This window comes from Stomoxys calcitrans, chromosome 3 (genome assembly GCF_963082655.1).
Source record: "Stomoxys calcitrans chromosome 3, idStoCalc2.1, whole genome shotgun sequence".
Lineage (NCBI taxonomy): Eukaryota > Metazoa > Arthropoda > Insecta > Diptera > Muscidae > Stomoxys > Stomoxys calcitrans.
The window spans coordinates 17,181,398-17,205,029 of NC_081554.1; positions in this window are offsets into that span (position 1 = coordinate 17,181,398).

The following is a 23,632-nucleotide window of genomic DNA, read 5'->3' on the forward strand; positions in this document are numbered from 1 at the left end:
TTGCAATTAGTTTAGATTTGGGAGAAAGTCGTATTTGATACACGATTTCCCTGAAATTTTGAACTCTGGGTTATAGAGAATATCTCCGAGAATCTGGTTAAGCACTAAACATGCGAAGTTGACATCGCAGAACCTCCATAACTCCTCTCCTTTGTTTGTCGCATCGGTTCTGACTGCTGGGTTACCCGGTATGCCGCATTCTTGGCTTTGGTAGCATTGCGACATCCCTGTTCATGAAATGGATAACTTGTAGAAGATGTTTAGTACCCAAGTAGTGGGCAAAAGGGCAAATCATTGTCCACTCCTTGAAATAGTGGACAATGATTTGCCCTTTTGCTGCTATATTGTCGGTTCTATTTTAGGTTTTTAGCACATTTTTGTTTTTATACCCTCCACCATAGGATGGGGGGTATACTAATTTCGTCATTCTTGATCGTCGTGACATTTTATGTCGATCTAACCATGTCCGTCCGTCCGTCCGTCTGTCTGTCGAAAGCCCGCTAACTTCCGAAGGAGTAAAGCTAGCCGCTTGAAATTTTGCACAAATACTTCCTATAAGTGTAGGTCGGTTGGTATTGTAAATGGGCCATATCGGTCCATGTTTTGATGTAGCTGCCATATAAACCGATCTGGGGTCTTGACTTCTTGAGCCTCTAGAGTGCGCAATTCTTATCCGATTGGAATGAAATTTTGCACGACGTGTTTTCCGATGATATCCAACTACTGTGTGGAGTATGGTTGAAATCGGTTCATAACCTGATATAGCAGTAATATAAACCGATCTTGGGTCTTGACTTCTTGAGCCTCTGGAGTGCGCAATTCTTATCCGATTGGAATGAAATTTTGCACGACGTGTTTTGTTATGATACTCAAGAACTATGCAAAGTATGGTTCAAATCGGTTCATAACCTAATATAGCTGCCACATAAACCGATCATGGGTCTTGACTTCTTGAGCCTCTAGAGTGCGCAATTCTTATTCGATTGGAATGAAATTTTGCACGACGTGTTTTGTTATGATACCCAACAACTGTGCTAAGTATGGTTCAAATTGGTCTATAACCTAATATAGCTGTCATATAAACCGATCTTGGGTCTTGACTTCTTGAGCCTCCAGTGGGCGCAATTCTTATCCGATTTGAATGAATTTTTGCACGAAGTGTTTTAGTATCACTTCTAACAACTGTGTTAAGTATGGTTCAAATCGGTTCATAACCTGATATAGCTGTCATATAAACCGATCTGGGATCTTGACTTCTTGAGCCTCTAGAGGTCGCAATTATTATCCGATTTGCCTGAAATTTTGTACGACGGATTCTCTCATGACCATCAACATACGTGTGTATTATGGTCTGATTCGGTCTATAGCCCGATTCAGCTCCCATATAAATCGATCTCTCTATTTTACTTCTTGAGCCCCCAAAGGGCGCAATTGTTATTCGAATTGGCTAACATTTTACACAGGTCTCCAACATATAATTTAATTGTGGTCCAAACCGGACCATATATTGATGGCAGATAATGGCAGAGCAAATCTTTTTTTATATCCTTTTTTGCTTAAGAAGAGATGCCGGTAAAAGAACTCGACAAATGCGATCCATGGTGGAGGGTATATAAGATTCGGCCCGGCCGAACTTCGGCCGACCCCAGATAGGTTTATATGGCAGCTATATCAAAACACCGACTTAGCTCATTTACAATCCCAACCGACCTACACCTACGTCTGTCCGTCCGTCTGTCCATCCGTCTGTCCATCCGTCTGTCCATCCGTCTGTCCATCCGTCTGTCCATCCTCCTGTCCGTCCATCTGTCTGTTAAAGTCACGTTACAGTCTTTAATAATGGAGATATTGAGCCGAAACTTTGCACAGATTCTTTTTTTGTCCATAAGCAGGTTAATTTCGAAGATGGCCTGTATCGGACTATATCTTGATATAGCCCCCATATAGCCCGATCCGCCGATTTTGTGTCCTAGGCCCATAACAACCACATTTATTATCAAATTTTGCTGAAATTTGGGACAGGGAGTTGTGTTAGGTCAGTCGACATCCTTCTTCAATTTGGCCCAGATCGGTTCAGATTTGGGTATAGCTAACGTCGGTCCGTCCGTCCATCTGTCCGTCCGTTTGTCTATCCGTCTGTCCGTCCATCTGTCTGTCCGTCCGTCTGTCTGTTAAAATCACGCTACTGTCTTTAAAAATAGAGATATTGAGCCGAAACTTTGCAGAGATAAGCAGGCTAAGTTCGAAGATGGCCTATATCGGACTATATATTGATATAGCCCCCATATAGAACGATCCGCCGATTTAGTGTCTTAGGCCCATAAAAGCCACATTTATTATACGGTTTTGCTGAAAATTTGGGAGAGGGTGTTGTGTTAGGCCCTTCGACATCTTTCTTTAATTTGGCCCAGATCGGTTCAGATTTGGATATAGCTACCATATAGACCGATCTCTCGATTTAAAGTTTTGGGCTCATAAAAGGCGCATTTATTGTCCGATTTCGACGAAATTTGGGATTGAGTTGTATTAGGCTCTTCGACAACTTTCTGCAATTTGGGTCAGATCGGTTCAGATTTGGATACAGCTGCCATATAGACCGATCTCTTAATTTAAGGTTTTGTGCCAATAAAATGCGCATCTATTGTCCGATTTTGGCGAAATTTTGGGATTGAGTTGTGTTGGGCTTTTCGACATCCGTGTCGTATATGGTTCAGATCGTTCTATATTTGGATATGGCTACCAAAAAGACCAATATTTTGTTCTACAAAATTAAACAATGACTTGAGCCTATTAGACCACTCAATGTCCGTGTCAAATTTGGTACAAATCGGATTATATTTGGATATAGTTGCTATGGGGGCATAAATTATGCATTATTATGGCGAAAGGTGGTTTACATATATACCCGATGTGATGGGTATCCAGAGGTCAGCCGAACGATATCCAGCTGCGTGAGTTTTTTATGGCAGGTTGAGAATATTATCGATTATTGATAAATTTTCGTTTTTTTTGCAAATTATTGGTTTTTGAAAAAAATTAGATATCCAACTAATTTTCGATTTTTTACATATTTTAAGTTTTTTAAAAAAAATATTGATATATGATGAATATTGAGGCACTCATGGAGTGGATTGGCCATTGTGCCCCTAATTCAGACATACTTTAGATTTTTGATTCGTCTTCGATTTTTGTAAAATATTATTCATAATTTGTCAACAGTCTAGATTTTTGACAAATTAACGAGAATTAGGAAATTTTCGATTTTTTTTAATATTTCCTTAAAAATTAAGGTTCTTAAGATTTATACTTAGATTTAGATTTTTGCCATTTTTTGGGTTTTTGAAAATTTTTTGGATTTTTGAAAAATTGCAAATGTGCTCATGATCATTCCATTAAGGAACAGTTGAAACTTTTCGTATATTAATGAATGTCGTCCGATTCTAGTGTAAGCTCAATGAAAAGTGACCTTCTTTTATAGGTGAGTCCGAATGGCGTGTCGCAGTGGTACACCTCATTATGGAGAAGTTTTCACATGACTGCCATATCAAACGGTACAATACCTTACAAATATCGCCAGCTTTGGGAGGGGATAAGCATCGCTGAAAATTTTCTTCTGGTGTTCTCGCTAGAATTCTTTTTTTTTTATAAAAAAATAATTTTTGGTAAATTTCTCACTTTTTTTGTAAATTTGTAATATTTGGTAAATTTTCGTTTTTGGAAAAATTTTTAATTTTTGGTAAATTTTTGATTTTTGGTAAATTTTCGGCAAATTTTCGATTTTTGGTATATTTTCGATTTTTTGGTAAATTTTCGATTTTTGGTAAATTTTCGATTTTTGGTAAATTTTCAATATATTGGTAAATTTTCAATATTTTGGTAAATTTTCGATTTTTGGTAAATTTTCAATATTTTGGTAAATTTTCGATTTTTGGTACATTTTTGATTTTTAATGAACTTGGAAACATTTTTAATGGAGTGTCAATGTTTGCTATTGCATCCCCATATAATCGGACATACATTGGAATATTCTCAAAATTCCAATTTTTGGTACATTTTTGATTTTTGGTAAATTTTCGATTTTTTGTAAATTTTCGATTTTTTGTAAATTTTCGATTTTTGATAAATTTTCGATTTTTGGTAAATTTTCAATATTTTGGTAAATTTTCGATTTTTTGGTAAATTTTTGATTTTTAAAGAACTTGGAAACATTTTTAATGGAGTGTCAATGTTTGCCATTGCATCCCCATATAATCGGACATACATTGGAATCTTCGCGAAATTTTTGGTAAATTTTCGATTTTTGGTAAATTTTCGATTTTTTGTAAATTTTCGATTTTTTGTAAATTTTCAATATTTTGGTAAATTTTCGATTTTTGGTAAATTTTCAATATTTTGGTAAATTTTCGATTTTTTGGTAAATTTTTGATTTTTAAAGAACTTGGAAACATTTTTAATGGAGTGTCAATGTTTGCCATTGCATCCCCATATAATCGGACATACATTGGAATCTTCGCGAAATTTGAATTTTCGATTTTTGGTAAATTTTCGATTTTTGGTAAATTTTTGATTTTTGGTAAATTTTTGATTTTTTGTAAATTTTCGATTTTTTGTAAATTTTCGATTTTTGATAAATTTTCGATTTTTGGTAAATTTTCAATATTTTGGTAAATTTTCGATTTTTTGGTAAATTTTTGATTTTTAAAGAACTTGGAAACATTTTTAATGGAGTGTCAATGTTTGCCATTGCATCTCCATATATTCGGACATACTTTGGAATCTTAGCAAAATTCGAATTTTCGATTTTTGGTAAATCTTCGATTTTTGGTAAGTTTTTGATCTTTGGTAAATTTTGCATTTTTGGTAAATTTTCGATTTTTGGTAAATTTTCGATTTTTTGTAAATTTTCGATTTTTAGTAAATTTTTGATTTTTAAAGAACTTGGAAACATTTTTAATGGTATGTAAAGGTTTGCCATTGCATCTTCATATAATCGGACATACATTAGAATCTTCTAAAAATTCTGACTTTAGATTTTTGGTAAATTTTAGATTTAAGCAAAAATTTGGTCTTATGGCAAATTGGGCAAATTTTGATAATATTCCATTTTAGACAAATCCAAATATTGACAATTTATTGATGTTATAATTTGTAATAAAATTTAGATTTTTTTTGAAAAATTGGTGTAGTTTAGATATTTTACCAATTTTCGATTATTGAAAACCTTTTGATTATTGGAAAGTTTTTGACTTTCAAACAAATTTTTAGTTTGTGACAAATTCTTTCATCACTTTTTGAAAAAAAATCAACATTTGACAAATTTTTTTTAATGATTAGGCATATTTTATATTTTTTGACATATTAACGAATCATAAAAAAATTATCGATTTTTTATTGAAAAAGTTTGTCAGTATTTTATTTAAATTTTTATATAATTTTAAAATTTTGACAAATTTTGATGCGTTTCTCAAAGAATGGGCAATGGAAGCCATGGTTACTAATTTTTTAAAAATTAATTTTGTTTTAAAAAATTTTAGATTTTTAATAAAATTTGGATTTTTTGCGAAATTATTTTTTTTTAATTTTAGATTTTTGACAATGCCTGTAGGGCAGTTCTGTATTTTTCGATTGGTGAAAAATTTTCGATTACTGATATTTAATTTTTTTCCAAATTTTCAATGATTGACACATTTTTGTTTTTTGACTTTCGTTTTCTGATATATTTCGACAAAAATTCGATTTTTGCTAAAAGTTTCCGATTTTTGACAAAAGCAACATTTTTGGAAAGTTGTTATTACCATATTTTCTTATTTTTTGACGCCCTGGAATGGCTACAGTGGCTTTTAACGATTGAATATTTACAATTCAAGAGATCGAAAATAAATATTGCTGCAGAAAAATAATGGCTAAATAAATGTAACGCCTAATCACATAGCAGTAGTGGTAGTAGACTATTAATGTGTTCGTTGCTTAAGTCTTTTGTGTATAACTTCTGGAAAGAACATGGAGAATAATTAAACAAATTAAATTAAAAAAAAAATAATATAAACACGAACAAAAATATGGTAGAAACTACAATAGTGGATAAAAAAAATCCACTCAAATTGCAAATATGGGTTAATATATTTTTTACTATTGATTTTTTCCTTCTAGATAATCTATGTGTTGGGAAATTTTTTGCACTTCATGATAGCCTTTCTTGCCTTCCTCTATAAACAATGAATCAACAAAACATTCTTAACACTTTTGTTTGCTTAAGGTGTGTTTCGAGCATAGATGGTTGATTGGCATTAACTTCCTAATTTGGTTCCGCTAGAATGTTTAAAAAACCCAGCACATACAATTGGGCGTCTGTTTGTCCAGCAATCGATTACATGGACTTTGCAACATAATAATATTGGAGGTGGTGCTTGGTGGCCCAAAGCTTTTATTTTTTCCCCTTAGATATTGGTATTCTTTTCACTGCAGCTTGTGGGTAATTTGTATTCTCCATAAATGCCAAAGAAATGCTTAATTTGTTCATAAAAACATTAAAACCAGTGCTAGCGGCAATGGGTCACGTTCGTGTGGTCAGCAATCCGGATATGGCAAACGGATCTTTAAAAGGCCAGGGCTGGTCAAGAAAACTGTCAAAAATATTAAATACAAATGTTGAGTTTAATAAAAAATACGAGAAAAAAAATTAAAAATCAAAATTAAGAATGGGTGTTAGTTTCAGTGCCATTGATTATCATATGCAGCACACAGTACTGCAATCAGGCAATAAACATTGTTTTGCTTACCAAGAAATGGAATTGGAAGAAAGGTAGTTTGCCAGTCGTCACACCATTCCATGACCATAACGGAAACCTAAGGTATGCCATTTGTTGCCTTTTTGAGTTATACAAGCTGCACCTTAGCTGAGTGCCTGCAAAAGGCCATAAAAAGTTTTCCCACTTCCTTTTCGGTGAACTTTGAGTGCGTTTTGGGTATGGCATGAATGACCTTCATAATTAAATCTGGCTTCTGTGTTTTGAGTTGTCTTTTGTTTTTGTTTAAGAAATTTGTTACAAAAATTCCCATTTCCCATTTGACCCCCAGTGCTTGGTTGTGTGCTGAAGTTTAAATGCTCGACAAGCATTTCACATTTCTCGGAAATTTCAAAACAGGCAGTCTAATGGGGCGATTTGATTCGGATTTTTTGTTTTCCCCCCATCAGAGAACCATGTATTTGCATAAGTTTTGTACTTTCATCAAATGGCATTTATGGTTACAAATGTGTCCACGGTTAGTAGTTCGGTCTTTGGTTGCTATTCAACGAAATTTAAATAAATGTGAGTGGTAATGCTTTATTTTGTTGTTGTTTTTTTTTTGTTTCTACAAACGAATCCTCAATAAATAAAAAAGTGTAATAATCTTGAATTTAATTTGCTTATTTAGCATTTGTGAGCTAAATAGTTATCTATGGGACAAAGCAAACAATTGCACAGTGTTTAAATATAGAAAAATAAATAAAATTTCAAATTTACAATAAATGGAAAATTTTTGGTTTTTAATTTGCCATCTTTCTTGAATATTGAAAATTTTTCTATTTTTGAAAATTTTATTTTTTTAAGAATTTTCAACTCACAACATTTTTGAAAAATTTCCTGTTTTGATGAACGATTGTTGATAAACTTTCGATTACTTTAGTAGTAATGTGAGAAAAATGTTAAGCGGAAAGATTCGATTATTAAAAAGATACAGAGAAGAAATTGCCTGATCAACAGATCCTAGGACATAGACATAGCAGCCATTGGTATACGTTCCGTTTCCAAAGGTGACTTGACTTTCTACCAGCGCTTTGAGGCAGTGAACAAGACCTGATAAACTTTGGATTTTTGATAAAACTTTTGAAAAAATTTTCGGTTATTCAAAAATATATGATTTTTTGAACATTTTTAGATGTTTGATAAATTTTCATTGACAAATCTTCGATTTTTGAAAAAAGTTTTGATATACCCAAAACTTTTAGATTTTTGATAAATTTCTGTTTCCATTTTTGATTAATTTTCGATTTTTGATAAATTTTCGATTTTTGATAAATTTTTGATTAATTTTCGATTTTTGATAAATTTTCGATTTTTGATAAATTTTCGATTTTTGATAAATTTTCGATCTTTGATAAATTTTCGATTTTTGATAAATTTCGATTTTTGATAAATTTTCGATTATTGATAAATTTTCGATTTTTGATAAATTTTGCAATTTTGATAAATTATCGATTTCTGATTAATTTTAAATTTTTGGTAAATTTTCCATTTTTTTTTTAAATTTTGATTTTTGACAAATTTTCGATTTTTGATTTGTGATATATTTTCGATTTTAGAGATATTTTTCTATTTTGTTTAAAAATTTTCGATTTAAAAAAAAACAAATAATTTTCGAATTGACTTATTCTAGAGAGAAATATAATCGATTTTTAGCAATATTTTGTGATATTCGATTTGTGAAAAAATTTCGATTTAATATAAATTCCCGATTCTTGACAAATTTTCGATTGATAAATTTTTGATAAAATTTCAATTTTTGATAAATGTTCGATTTTTGAGAATTTTTTCAATTCTGTTCACAAACTTCCGTTTTTTTGAAAAATTTTCGGCTTGTAAATTCCGTTTTGACGTATGCTTGATTGAAATATTTTCTATTTTTTTAATGTTTTGTGATTTTTAAAAACTTTTGTATTTGTTCTGATCTGTTTTTAATTTTTCGGTTTCAGCTTTGACAAATTTGCATTTTCCACTAATTTTTACGTTTCTAAAAAATTTGTCAATTCTTACACGTTTCAAGTGTTGTTTTGGAAAATATTTTTCTATATAAAAAAAATATTCGGATTTTGTCGATTTTATCGATTTTTGAGCGAAATGTTAGATTTTTAAAAACATTTTGGATCCTTGAAAAATTTAAGATTTTTGGAAAGTTTTTGATTTTTGAAAAATTTTTGATATTTGAAAAGTTAAGAATATTAAGAGTTTTCGACAATTCAAAAATAATTATCGATATTTGGAAATTGTTATAATTTTTGGTTTTTGTTAAATTAATTTTTGATAATTTTCGATTTTTGATAAATTTTCGATTTTTGATAAATTTTTGATTTTTGATAAATTTTTAAATTTTGATAAATTTTTTAATATTGATAAATTTTCGATTTCTGATAAATTTTCGATTAATTTTCCATTTTTGGTAAAATTTTGACTTTTGACAAAATTTCGATTTTTTATTTGTGATATATTTTCGATTTTGGAGAAATTTTTCGATTTTGTTTAAAATTTTTAAAAAAATTTAATTTTCGAATTGACATATTCTAGACAGAAATATTATCGATATTTGTCATTATTTTGTGATTTATATTTGTGAAAAATTTTCGACTTTACTTGGCAAATTTTCGATTTTTGATAAATTTTCGAAACTTGAAAGAGTTTTGAATATTTGAAAAATTTCCGATTTTTGATGAAATTTCGATTTTTGATAAATTTTTGATTTAAGAGAAATATTTTGATTTTGTTTACGAATTTTCGATTTTTAACAAATATTTGAGTTTCGATTTGACGTATTCTAGATAGAAATATTATCGATTTTTATAATTATTTTGTGATTTTTGATATGTAAAAATTTAAGATTTTTGATAGATTTTTGCAAACTTGAAAAATTTTTGAATATTCAAAAGTTTAGATTTTTTAAAAAGTTTTCGGGTATTCAAAAATATACGAGTTTTGATATATTTTTTGTTGATAGATCTTTCGTTTTTGATAATTTTCGATTTTTGAATAATGTTTTGATATATAACAAATGTTCGATTTTTGATAAATTTTCGTTTCTTGATAAATTTATGATAAAATTTCGATGTTTGATAAATTTTCGATTTTTTGATAAATTATGGATTTTTGGTAAATTTAAATTTCTCGATTTCTCGAGATTTCCCGATTTCTCCAAAATTTAGGATAGTGAGTTGTGTTAGGCCCCTCGACATATTTCTGCAATTTGGCCCAGATCAGTTCAGATGTGGATATAGCTGCCATATAGACCGATCTCTCGATTTATGGTTTTGGCCCCCTAAAAGGTGCTTTTATTGTCCGATGTCGCCGAAATTCGTGACAGTAAGTTGTGTTAGGGTCTTTGACATCCTCCTTCAATTTGGCCCAGATTGGTCCAGATTTGGATAAAGCTGCTATATAGACCGATTTCTCGATTTAAAGTCTTGGCCCCCTAAAAGACGCATTTATAATTCGATTTCGCTGAAAATTGACTCAGTGACTTATATAAGGTTTTTGGACATCCATGTCGTATATGGTTCAGATCGGTCTATATTTCGATATAGCTACCAAAACGATATTTTGTTCTACAAAATTTAACAATTATTTGTACTTAGACTACTCAATGTCCGTGCCGAATTTGGTCCAAATCGGACCATATTTTGATATAGCTGCTATGAGGGCATAAATTATGCATTTTTCACTGGAATATGACGAAAGGTGTTTTTCATATATACCCGAGGTGGTGGGTATCCAAAGTTGGGCCCGGCCGAACTTAACGCCTTTTTGCTTGTTAAATACTGCAGCATGATTTCAACAGACGGACGCACATAGCTATATCGGGGTAGGAAATGAATGTTTTGATGTGTTCCAAACTGATTGACAAAATTACTGTATCCGACTTTTTCGGTGTTGGTTGTGAAAACTATAGATTGAAGAAAAGTTACACATACTTGTGAACCATCCTTTTTTCATCTCCAAACCACTGTTCACAATTTATCCATCTTGGTCTTTGTTTTCCACTCACAATCTGTAGTTAAGACTTCCGCTGACTTGGTTTGTATTTCACGAATAAATTAGAAGTGTAGAATCTACTTTGGCGCATTTTCTCAAGCAGCATTTTTGTTACGCAGCATTCTTTTGTGGGAGCTGTGGAAAAATCTTTGTGTTATTTTTTTTTTTCACCAAAGACAAAAGCTGTCTCCTGTGAGAGACGAAAAAAAGAACCATCAACATGAACATTGTTGACGTCGATTGTCTTAAGAACACATTCCAATGTTTGCGTGTTGAATTGGGGTTTTCCCGTTTGGGAAATCTTTGTTTTTTTCTTAAAGAAGTGGGAGCACATTTCAAATTGAAATACAATGGCCATGATTTATTTACCTTTCCATTGAGGTGATAGGGCAAGAATTCCATTCAACGGTTAAGAGTCACTGAACAGCAGACGGCAGTTTTTTTGCAAAATATTTAAGTAATTTGTTGAATTTGTATGAGGGTTATGAGCGCTTTTTTTCGAAATTAAGAAATTAAGACATTAGAATAATTTCATGCATAGTAATGGGGTTAAGATGTCGAGTTGAGTTTTGAAGAGGGAAAATATACCAAAAATATTTAGGGATATTTTTTTTAACTTTAACCCACTTAGGAATTGAGGACAAAAATAAGAGGTTGTTTCTTGTTGCGCAGATAACTTTTCAGGATCCAGAGTGAAAAATGTAAACTTCAATATAAAGAAGTCTGATTTTATTGTAAAGTTTTCAAGATGGTTGGGTATGTAAAGTGCACATCAATACCATTTTTCTATATGGTAGAAATGAATTTGAAATCAATGTCTAAATTTGATCCTGGAATCAATTTATGCCTCCTATAAAGAATGTAATGCTCATAATGAAATTTTATAAAATACAATTTTCTTTACATTCTTTAAGAGATTTCTTCTTCAGCTTCTTTTAATATTCCAGGGTGTTTGATGTGAGTTTATACATTCCTGGCCTGGTAAACAGAACAATTTGTAACTAATAACTCTAATAACCTTCTGACCATTGAACTTGTACACAATGACATATTCGTTTTCAATTTCATTACTCCTATCTCATAAGTTCCCATTGATTTGTAGCCTTGTTAGAATCATTTCATGCTAGATTTAATGAGAGTGCAACAATGACCAATAATGATTCAGTCATTTTCCTTACAGTATGCAGCAATCATTCATAGCTGGTATGAAAATGATGACGATGATGATGGAGTATGATTTAAATGGAAATTTCTGTAAAATCATGGCCACATAAATTCCAGGAATTCAAGATGTTAGGACAAAGCTGAGAATTGAAATCTCCCAATGAGATGAAGTAATTCAATAATTATGATGATTTAGCAAATCTTCAGTAACAAACATCAAAGGCAAGGGAAAATAATTTTTTCCTCTCTCAATTGCTTATATAATGTATTTAAAAGGAGACTTTTTTCAAGACCAGTAGTCATATGTTGAATAGGGAATGATGATTGATACCCTACACTGATTTCAATTGGTATAAGGCATATACAGTTTAAGGAATCTTTGGAATTATCTGTCTAAAACATTGCCGTGCTAGTGTCAATTATATCAGGGGAGTTTTGTGAAGGGCAAAGTATGAATTAGTTGAGGTTCCTGTCCAGTTTCGAAAGTTGGGAAAAATTTTCGATTTATGGAAAAATTTTTTAAATTTTTCACAAATTTTCGATAAATAATAATAATAAAATAAGCAATATAAATAAAATAAATAATTTTAGTAAAATAATAATAATAAATAAATAATAATAATAAAAATAATAAATAATAATAATAATAAATTTTTGGTTTTTGACAAATTTTCGATCATAAAAATTATACAATTTTGACAGAATGTCGGTTTTTGATAAAATTTCGATTTGTTACAAATTTCTATTTTTGACAAGTTTGCGATTAAACAAATTTTTAAGTTTAAAAAATTTTAAATTTTCGATTTTTGGAAAGATTTCGATTTTGCCCGCCTACGCATCCCAATGCCCGCTTTAAAATCCCTCCGGCGAAAACTCCTTTACATTTGTCCGTGGTGGTCATCCTCTCACCAAATGCTGGCAACTTTCGTGAGTATTTCATCCATGTACAACTTCTCAACAACGAAGTGTCACTTTTTAGTGACACGCCGTTCAGAGAGAGAAGTTAGTTCATTCTTATTTGTTTCAAAATGGGATGTTTGGGAAACACTAATCCATAGTCATATTGTAAATTTTTTTTTTTACAAATTTTGGATTGTTTTGTTCCAATGCTTTACAACTTGCACTAGTTGGAATGGTTGTAAAGCACCATGATCCATTTGACATCTCCTGCTGATCATTTTTATTGGTCGAAAATGAAGTAGGGTTACAGGAAACCAGTCAAATGCTTCTAGCAACAACACACTCTTTACTGACTTTTAAATGTTTTTTGCTATACTATTCTTTAAATAGAATGCATTAAACAATGATCTAAAGCCGGACTATATCCTGCAATGGAATCTCAATAGGATTTTAAGACAAAAAAAAAAGAAAGCGCAAACAGAAAAATTAAAATTTTTTATTCATTATACAATCGGATATTTTTATACCCTCCACCATAGGATGTGGGTACTAATTTCGTCATTCTGTTTTTAACACCTCGAAATATGCGTCTGAGACCCCATAAAAAATTTATATTCTTGATCGTCATGTCATTTTAAGTCAATCTAGCAATTCGTCCGTCCGTCCGTCTGTCTGTCCGTCTGTCTGTCCGTCCTCCGTCCGTCCTCCGTCCGTCCTCCGTCCGTCCTCCGTCCGTCCTCCGTCCGTCCTCCGTCCGTCCTCCGTCCGTCCTCCGTCCGTCCTCCGTCCGTCCTCCGTCTGTCTGTCTGTCGAAAGCACGCTAACTTTCGAAGGTGTAAATATGGTCTAAATCGATCAATAGCCTGATATAGCTCCCATATAAACCTATCTTCCGATTTTGCTTTTTAAGCCCCTACAAGGCGCAATTCTTATGAATGAATGAACGGAAATATCGCACAATGACGTCTACAATGTTCAGCATTCATTTATCGTCCGAATCGGACTATAACTTGATATAGCTCCAATAGCATAACAGTTCTTATTCAATATTCTTTGTTTGCCTAAAAAGAGATACCGCGCATAGAACTCAACAAATGCGAGCCATGGTGGAGGGTATATAAGATTCGGCCCGGCTGAACTTAGCACGCTCTTACTTGTTTTTTAATAAATATTGGGTTGCCCAAAAAGTAATTGCGGATTTTTCATATAGTCGGCGTTGACAAATTTTTTCAACGGCTTGTGACTCTGTAATTGTTTTCTTTCTTCTGTCAGTTATGAGCTGTTATTTTTAGCTTGCTTTAGAAAAAAAGTGTAAAAAAAGTATATTTGATTAAAGTTCATTCTAAGTTTTATTAAAAATGCATTTACTTTCTTTTAAAAAATCCGCAATTACTTTTTGGGCAACCCAATATAAATAAATTTTCGCTTTTTGCAAAAAAATCGATTTTTGCAAAAAAAATCCATTTTTGCAAAAAAAAAATCGATTTTTGCAAAAAATTCGATTTATACAAAAAAATCGATTTTTGCAAAAAATTCGATTTTTTCAAAAAAAATCGGGTTTTTCAAAAATTTCGATTTTTGCAAAATTTTTGATTTTTGTAAAAATTTAGATTTTTGAAAAAATCTCGATTTTGTTAATATTTTCTATTTTTGATCAATTTTTCAATAATGTTTTTTCTCTTTTTTTTGGAAAATTTTTGACTTCTGAAAAATTTTGGATTATTTTCAAGTGTATATGACATATGTATTGTAATGTATTGACATATTTGCGATTATTGAAAAATTTTGACAATTTTCTAGTGTATGACAAATTTCCGATCTATGTCGAATTTCCGATCCGGCACATGCAGCCACAACAACTTACGAGTGAGCTGAGTTGGAGCCAACGTGTCAGGCCGCAAACGACACATATCACCAAAACCAAACACCCTTTGCTATTATCTATTCTTTATTTACACAACTTTCTATCAACAGAAATCTGGCAAATGCCACACATGTTGTACGGTAAATGAAATTCGTTTAGGTCTAACATATTTTTAATAAGAAAATTGATATATTTAGGAAACCATAGAAGCCAATGTTAACTGCATGATTTGTAAAACCTAAGAGAAGTGTGAGAATTTTTCAAAAATTTGTATCTTTCATTGGTTTTGATTCTAGTTTGTGTTGATGATGTACATTAATTGATTCCGCGCAGGTTTAAATTGTTTATAAACTGTATTTAAAATATTTATTTCCCAATAATTATGTAGGCAGAGAAAAAATATTCTAAAAACAAAAATTGTTTACAATTATAAAACAAAAAAGAATACAAAAACATGAAATCCTACTCTCAATTTTGGCCTTAATAATTATTTTTAATTTTTCTTTTATTGATTTCGAGCTTTTAACTGGCCTGCCTTGTTTGTTGGCTTGCTTCCCATGGTAGCAAATCTTGTGGCTAATTATTTATGCAAATAATGGCAACTGGCTTTTTGTAAAAGTACTCCGAATATGGTCAAAGGAATGCCGCTTCCTATATAAGGCCTGAAGAGGACAATTTCAAACAATGAACTTTTAAAAGTAGCTTGTTGGCTTGCTAGCTGGCGTGTAGAATCGTAAGCAACGTTTCAATGGTGTTAATGAATCGAAAGATAATGGCTTTAATAAAATTTAATAAAATATTTTGTTTTTTATTTTGCGGCGTTCAGCTCCAAAAAAGGGATGACAGTGGAGGGCTGATTGTGCCATTGTTCTTAATTGAGTTATAGCATTAACCACCATTTTCCCACACTTTGCTCAGACTGCATTCTGCTAGTGTGACTTTTTGTTGTATTGTGGTGGCGGTGACATTGTTAAAGCGAAGGCGGTTGCGGTGGTGGCGGCGATAAAGGCGTGTTAATCCCATTGCCCTGTATGTCAATCAATTTAAAATCACTTAATATCGTCTTCCTTTCGTCTGAGATCAATAAAAGCCTTTAAAGCTACAATGAAAAGCATACACTGTGGTTTAATTGACCCTTCATACTCTCGAGTTAACAATGTTTGACAAAATTTATAACTTTGAAAAATTTTCGACTTTTTTTAATAATTTTTGGTTTTGATAAATTATCGTTCCCAAAAAAATATAATTATAACGTTTTAGATTTTTGAAAAATTTTCGAATTTTGAGAAACTTTCGGTCATGAAAATTTTTTGACAATCTTGAATTTTTGTCCAATTTTTGAATTTTGACGAATAATCGATTTTCGACATACTCTCGAATTTTGACAAATCTTCGTTTTTTCATATTTTCAACTTTTGAAAAATTTTAATTTCTGAAAATTTTGTTATTTTTGAACATTTGTAATTTATTTGCAAATTTATTTATTTACACCCGCAAAACAAGATATAAAATTCTTATAATTAAAGTGCGGGTAATTTTTAGATATAAGAAACTTTCAGCTATGAATAAATTTGATGTTTGACAAATCTTGGTTTTTGACATATTTTCGAATTTTGATAAACAACGATTTTTAAAGAAATTTTCCATTACAACAATTTTTTCGATGTGTGACAAACTTTCGATTTCTGGAAAATTATGGAATTTTGAAAACATTTTAAGAAATTTAATATCTATGGCAAATTTTGATGTTTGACTAATCTTAAATAATTAAGTAATTTTTGATTTTGTAAATTTTCAGAATTTTGAAAATTTTTAGTTTTTTTTTTTGACAAACAGTATTTTTTTTTCTTTTTAACAAATGTTCGAGTTTTTTTGATCTCACAAATTGAAGAAAAATTTGTTAAATTTTTTATGGATATTCGATTTGAAAAATTTTCAATTTGTGACAAATTTTTGATGTTTTACAAATTTTCTTTTTTGAATATTTTTAGTTTTTGACAAAATATTGATTTTTGTAAAATGTAAAATTTTTCGATTTCGTTATCGAAAAATTTTCGACAGTTCAAATATTTTTTGATTTTGAGAAATTTTTGATTATGCAAATTTTTTATTGTTAACAAGTCATGAATTGTTCATCAAATTATCGGTTTTTGAAAAATTTTTGATTTTTGGCAAAATTTTGATATTTTACTACATTCGATTTTCGATCAATTTTCGATTGTGGAAAATTTTATATTTTAAACGAATTTTTGAGTTTGGAAATTTGTTCAAGTTTTGAGAAAGTTGCATTTTTTCTGGCACATTTTTAAGGGATCGAAAACTTTTTCACAAATATTAGATTTTTGAAAAAATTTTAATGTTTGTTGCTTTTTGATTTGAAAATTTTCGATTTTTGAAAATTTTTCGATTTTTTTTGTCAATTTGCCAAACTTAGACTTTAGATTTTTGAATTTTTATTGTTGATAAATTTACAATTTTGAGTTTTCTAAAATCTTAATTTTTTACATGTTCTTGATTTCTGAAAAAAGTTAAATTGTTGACAAACTTTCGTTTTTAGAATTTTTATTTTAAACAAAATCTAAACTTTGGAATAAATTTTTGGATTTATTACAAATTTAATATATTTGACAAATTATCGATTTTTTTCTGCAATTTTCGATTTTTGAAAATTTTTACGAATCTTTAGACAAATTTTCCATTTTTGAAAAATTTTCGATTTTTGAAAAATTTTCGATTTTTGAAAAATTTTCTATTTTTGAAAAATTTTAGATTTTTGAAAAAATTTCGATTTTGGAAAAATAATCGATTTTTGATTTTTAAAAAATTTTCAATTATTGAAAAATTTTTAATTATTGAAAAATTTTTAATTATTGAAAATTTTTCTGTTTGGCAAAAATTTAATTTTTTGAAACATTTAGAATTTTTAAAAAAAATTCAATTATTGAAAAATTTTCGATTTTTCAAAAAATTTTGATTTTGAGAAACTTTTGACTATGGAAAATTATTTATGGTAGACAAATATTAAATTTTTTACCAAAATATCAATTAACAAATTTTCGATTTTGGATACAATTTAGGGATTTTACATATTCGGGTTTAAAAAGTTTTAGATTTTTAATACATTTTCGATTTTTTTATCAAAATTTTTAATATTTGAGAATTTTTTCAAAATCTAAAATTTTTCGATAGTTGGAAATTTTTCAATAATTGAAAATTTTTCAAACATCAATTATATTGTGCTGTTTATCAAAATTTTTGTTTTTTTTTGTAAAATTTTCGATTTTTGAAAAGTTTTAAATTTTTGCCATTTTGTCATTTACTTTCTTAAAAATTCTTAAAAAAAATTTCGATTTTCTAACAAATCCTTGATTTTCAAATATTTTTGATAAATTTTAGATTTTTGGAAAATTTTTGATTGTTAAAAAATTCTCGATTTTTAGCAAACTTTCTATTTTTTTTTACCAATTTTTGACTTACACAAAATTTAGATTTCTTGACAAATTTTCGATTTTTGACAAACGTTTCGATTTTTTTTAATTATCGACTTTTTTTTACAAATGTGAGCCTTTTAAATCGAATTAATATAAACAACAGATACTAAAAATGGTCAACTATAGGGCTAAGGACAGGAAAAGTTCCTCTCTTAGAGGTAAAACAGTTCGACCATTTCAACTCAACCATTTCCCTGTGCTCTCTGTTCTTTCTTCACATTGTCACTTAACAATGCTTCTTTCAAACTTCAAAAGTTAATAATGAACAACTTCAGAAAAAGTCCATGACTTTCTGCATGAACTTCTCCCCCTCAAAAAACGAAGTGAAATATCAAAAAAATTATCCCACGTTTGGAAAACCTTGAGAAAAAGTGAAATTCCTTGTTCTACAGACAATTAAAACAATGTCACATAAAACGACTTAAGCCCCTTAAGAGTTGGGCACTTGCACCACTCAATTGAATAACAGAAAAGAACACAGAAATCAATAAAAATCTATGCCCCGTTTGTATTATACCAATAAAAACGGAGAGTTGATACAATTTCATGTCACCACCGATAATGGATACTCGTTTGTAAGCATAGGCTTGATATTTATCAAAAACCTTAGGGAAAAAGTCACGTGTCTTTGGGTAATGCATTCAAACTTAAGTTTTATTTTCAGTAACTTTCCTAGGTTTACATGGGAATTAACAGGAAAATCTTTTTTGGGGTTGGAATAAATGCAGTCTTTGCTTAGAAACCTGTATTTAAAGGGAGTGAGGTGGGCCACAAGGTGTTTGTTTGAACTGTTGGCTAAGTTTTTCCCATTGCCGCATGTTTTACCATCCCTTCAGCTTGCTGCACCACATGTTAGACAGATAGACACCAACACCACAGGCTGAGACGAGTGCAAACAATTCAATTAAAATTTAACACTTCAATGGCAAGCAGGAAATTCACACAAAAATCATTATCGCTTTGTGGGAAAGTGCCTTGGTCATATGTAAAGGGTTGCCTTATAATTATATTCCTGTTTCGGAAAAACTAAGGATTGGCCTCCATGCTCTTAATTGCCCTTGTCTAAGGTTGTTAGCTTTGCTAATGAAAATGCAAATATGTCCATCAGTCACTCCCTGGTATACTCCTCCATAGTATGAGCGAGTGAGTGAATAGTTCACAGATTGTTGGCATACCCATTCCGGGAATACTGTAACTGGTCAGGGAAATGAGTTTGAGCTTCCTTTTGTGTTTTGGTTTTTCAACTTGGCACTAAAATGAGGGAGCTCATTCATTTTCCAAGCAAATTCAAATGCCTTGCCAAAGTTAGAACTATTCCCCTATCCTCTTTCGTCTCTTGCTCTGTTTGCGAACAGTTTACCCATCACGTATGCTAATCAAACAAAGAATTTCTTCTAACATCAAATATGTTGTCCTGCTGTCGCCTCTCAGACTGCCAAGAGTTGTAAATTTTACCTCGTAAAAACGTTTATTTCATTGAGGAAAAATTCCATGCCTTTGTCGTCATTGTGTTTGACAAGGTTATTGTCTCTCGGCTTAATGTTGAAGACTGGACAATGACAAGCTGTGGGTATGATATTAGAAAAAACAGTGGAGGAAAAATTTGACAAAAGAGTTAAAAAAAAAGTTTAGTCCGAATCGGACCATAAGTAAAATTAATTTTGAAGATCATAGTAGAAGTCATTGGGTTATATTTCAGTCCATTCGTATAAGAATTGCGCCTTGCAGGGGCTTAAGAAGCATATTCGGGAGATCGGTTTATATGAGAGCTGTATCAGGCTATAGATCCATTAAGACCAAGTTAGACACGTCTGTTGAAGGCTGTTGTATAAAACTTCAGCCAAATCGGATAAGAATTGCGCCCTCTAGAGGCTTCAGAAGTCAAGATTCTAGATCGGTTTATATGGCAGCTATATCAGGTTACATATCGATTTGAACCATTATTATCGCAGTTGTTGGAAGTCATAACAAAATACTTCATGCTAAATTTCAGCCAAATAGGATACAAATTGCGCCCTCTAGTGGTTCAAGAAGTCATGATCCAAGATCGGTTTATATGGCAGCTATATCAGGTTATAGACCGATTTGATCCATATTTGGCACAGTTGTTGGAAGTCATAACAAACAATTTCATGCAAAGTTTCAGCTAAATCGGATGAGAATTGCGCCCTCTAGTGGCCCAAGAAGTCAAGATCCAAGATCGGTTTATATGGCAGCTATATCAGGTTATAGATCGATTTGATCCATATTTGGCACAGTTGTTGGATAACAGTTGGGTATAAAAATGAAGTGAAAATTTCGAAAATTTTTCAATCATTTTTAGCGATGTTCGTGTGTCTGTCCGTCCGTCTTTTGTAATCACTCTAGAGCCTTCAAAAATTGAGATATTGAGCTGAAATTTGGCACAGATGCGTCTTTTTGATGTACGCTAGTTAACTTCTTGAACGGGACAAATCAGACCATATTTGTATATAGCTGCTGTATACACCGATTTTCCGATAGAGGGTCTAATGCCCGTAAAAACTGATTGATTTTCATCCGATTTTGCTGAAATTTAAAACAGTGAGTAGTTTAAGGCTTCCCGATAACTGACCCAAATATGGCTCAGATCGAACTATATTTAGATATAGCTACCATATAGACCGATCTCCCGGTAAAGGGTCTGAAGACCATAAAAGCTGAAATTTAAAACTGTGGGTAATTTTTAAGCCTCCTGACATCTAACCTAAATATGGTTTAGATCGGACTATATAAACATACAGCTGTCATATAGACCGATCTGCCCATAAAGGGTCTGAAGCCCATAAAAGCTTTATTTTTTAACCGATTTTGCTGAAATTTGCAACGGTGAGTTATTTTAAAGCTCCTGACATCTAAACTAAATATGGTTAGATCGGACTATATTTAGATATAGCTGTCATATAGACCGATCTCCCGATAAAGGGTCTGAAGGCCATAAAATCTTTATTTATTACCCGATTGCGATGAAATTTGCAACGGTGAGTTATTGTAAACCTCCCGACATCTGACCTAAATATGGATTAGATCGGTTCATATTTAAATATAGCTGTCATATAGACCCATCTACCCATAAAGGGTCTGAAGCCCATAAAAGCTTTATTTTTTAACCGATTTCGCTGAAATTTGCAACGGTGGGTTATTTTAAGCCTCCTGACATCTAAACAAAATATGGTTAAGATCGGACTATATTTAGATATAGCTGCCATATAGACCGATCTGCCGATAAAGGGTCTGAAGCCCATAAAATCATTATTTATTACCCGATTTCGCTGAAATTTGCAACGGTGGGTTATTTTAAGCCTCCCGACATCTGAAGTAAATATGTTTAAGATCGGACTATATTTAGATATAGCTGTCATATACACCGATCTCCCGATAATGGGTCTAATGCCCATAAAAACTTCATTTTTTACCCGATTTTGCTCAAATTTAAAACTGTAGGTTATTTCAAGCTTCCCGATATCTGCCCTAAATATGGATTAGATCGGTTCATATTTAGATATAGCTGTCATATAGACCGATCTCCCGATAAAGGGTCTGATGCCCATAAAATCTTTATTTATTACCCGATTCCGCTGAAATTTGCAACGGTGAGTTATTTTAAACCTCCCGACATCTGACGTAAATATGGTTTGTATCGGTCTATATTTAGATATAGCTGCCATATAGACCGATTTCCCAATAATGGGTCTAATGCCCATAAAAACTTCATTTATTACCCGATTTTGCTGAAATTTAAAACTGTGGGTTATTTTAAGCCTCCTAATATCTAAACTAAATATGGTTAAGATCGGACTATATTTAGATATAGCTGTCATATAGACCGATCTCCCGATAAAGGACTGAAGGCCATAAAAGCTTTATTTTTTATCCGATTTCTCTGAAATTTGGAATAGTGCGCAGTTTTAAGCCTCCTAACATCCGACCCAAATATGGTATAGATCGGACTATATTTAGATATAGCTGCCATATAGACCGATCTGCCGATAAAGGGTCTGAAGCCCATAATACCTTTATTTATTACCCGATTTCGCTGAAATTGTAAACAGTGAGTTTTTCTGAGCCTCACGATATCCGACCTTAATATGGTTCAGATCGCTTTATAATTGGATATATCTGCCAAAAAGACCTATATTTTGTTCTACAAAATTGAATATTGACATATTCATATTAGACCACTCAATGCCCGTGCCGAATTTGGTTGCTTATATTATCCAATTTTCACCTAATTGTGACGAAATGGGATTTTCATATATACCCGAGGTGGTGGGTATCCAAAGTTCGGCCCGGCCGAACTTAATGCCTTTTTACTTGTTTATTTTTCTTTTTTTTAATTTTAAAACAAAATTGAAATCACTTTTCTTGGAAACACCCATATGCAATAGTTAAGTTAAGTATTTTGCATAATGTAAATGATGGCTTATTTAGAAACCCCATCATTATTACAAGTTTTTCTTGGGCCAATGCCAAAGTCTCTTTGTCGCCATTGTAAGCGGAAGCCATGTATATTTTTTATTATTGATTGGAATTACCTTCAACCGCCAACAAATCAAAGTTATGAGGACTCTAATGTGTTATATCCGTATTGGAAGTGTCTGGAAATAAATAATTTTTTTTTTTCATAGCAAAGAAAATAGTTCCAGCTAAGGTAAAAGGGCTATAAATAAGAGGTGCGAAGTCTAAACACTTAACCATTTTTGTATTAAATAATCGTTTATGACATTGTCATAAGAAGTTCTATGGATGGTATTGCAAGTAATTTCATATCTTCTTGGTCATAAGCCATTTTGGTGTGTTTAGTAAATTTTCGTTGGCAGTGATTATTCGCATTAGTCTTCTTCCATTTCATAATCACTTAATTCCATTTAAATTGTGTTCATTGTTTGTTTTTTTAATTTTTCCCTTTAACTGCTGTTATTTGTGTGAAATTTTATTCAAATGAATTTAACTTTTGGCCAAAAAAAGAGAGACATTAAATTTTGCTAATTATTTTGGGCAAAGGCTGACATCACTCTCAGTTTTAATTTGGAATAGGAAATACAAAACACGTACCTAAAAGCACTTAATCGCATCACACCTCTATTAACATTTAAAGATTTATGTGTTTGAACCTCTGTCCATTAAGTAGTTTTAATAGAGGGTTATAGAGCATTGGTCTTATGTAAGCAATCGTAATGTTTTTTTGCAGTACAAACACTTCCTGGTCGCTGTTGAATTCATTATTTATACACTTATGGTGCTTGATACGGAAAATTTTCAGAAAATGCAGGTAAATGCTGATTTCCATAGAAATTTGCATTGATATTGGATGTAATATAACTTCAATGAGAAATCCATTTTTTCTAAATTTTAATTAAATGCATTTTATTTTAAACAAGTAAAAGCGTGCTAAGTTCGGCCGGGCCGAATCT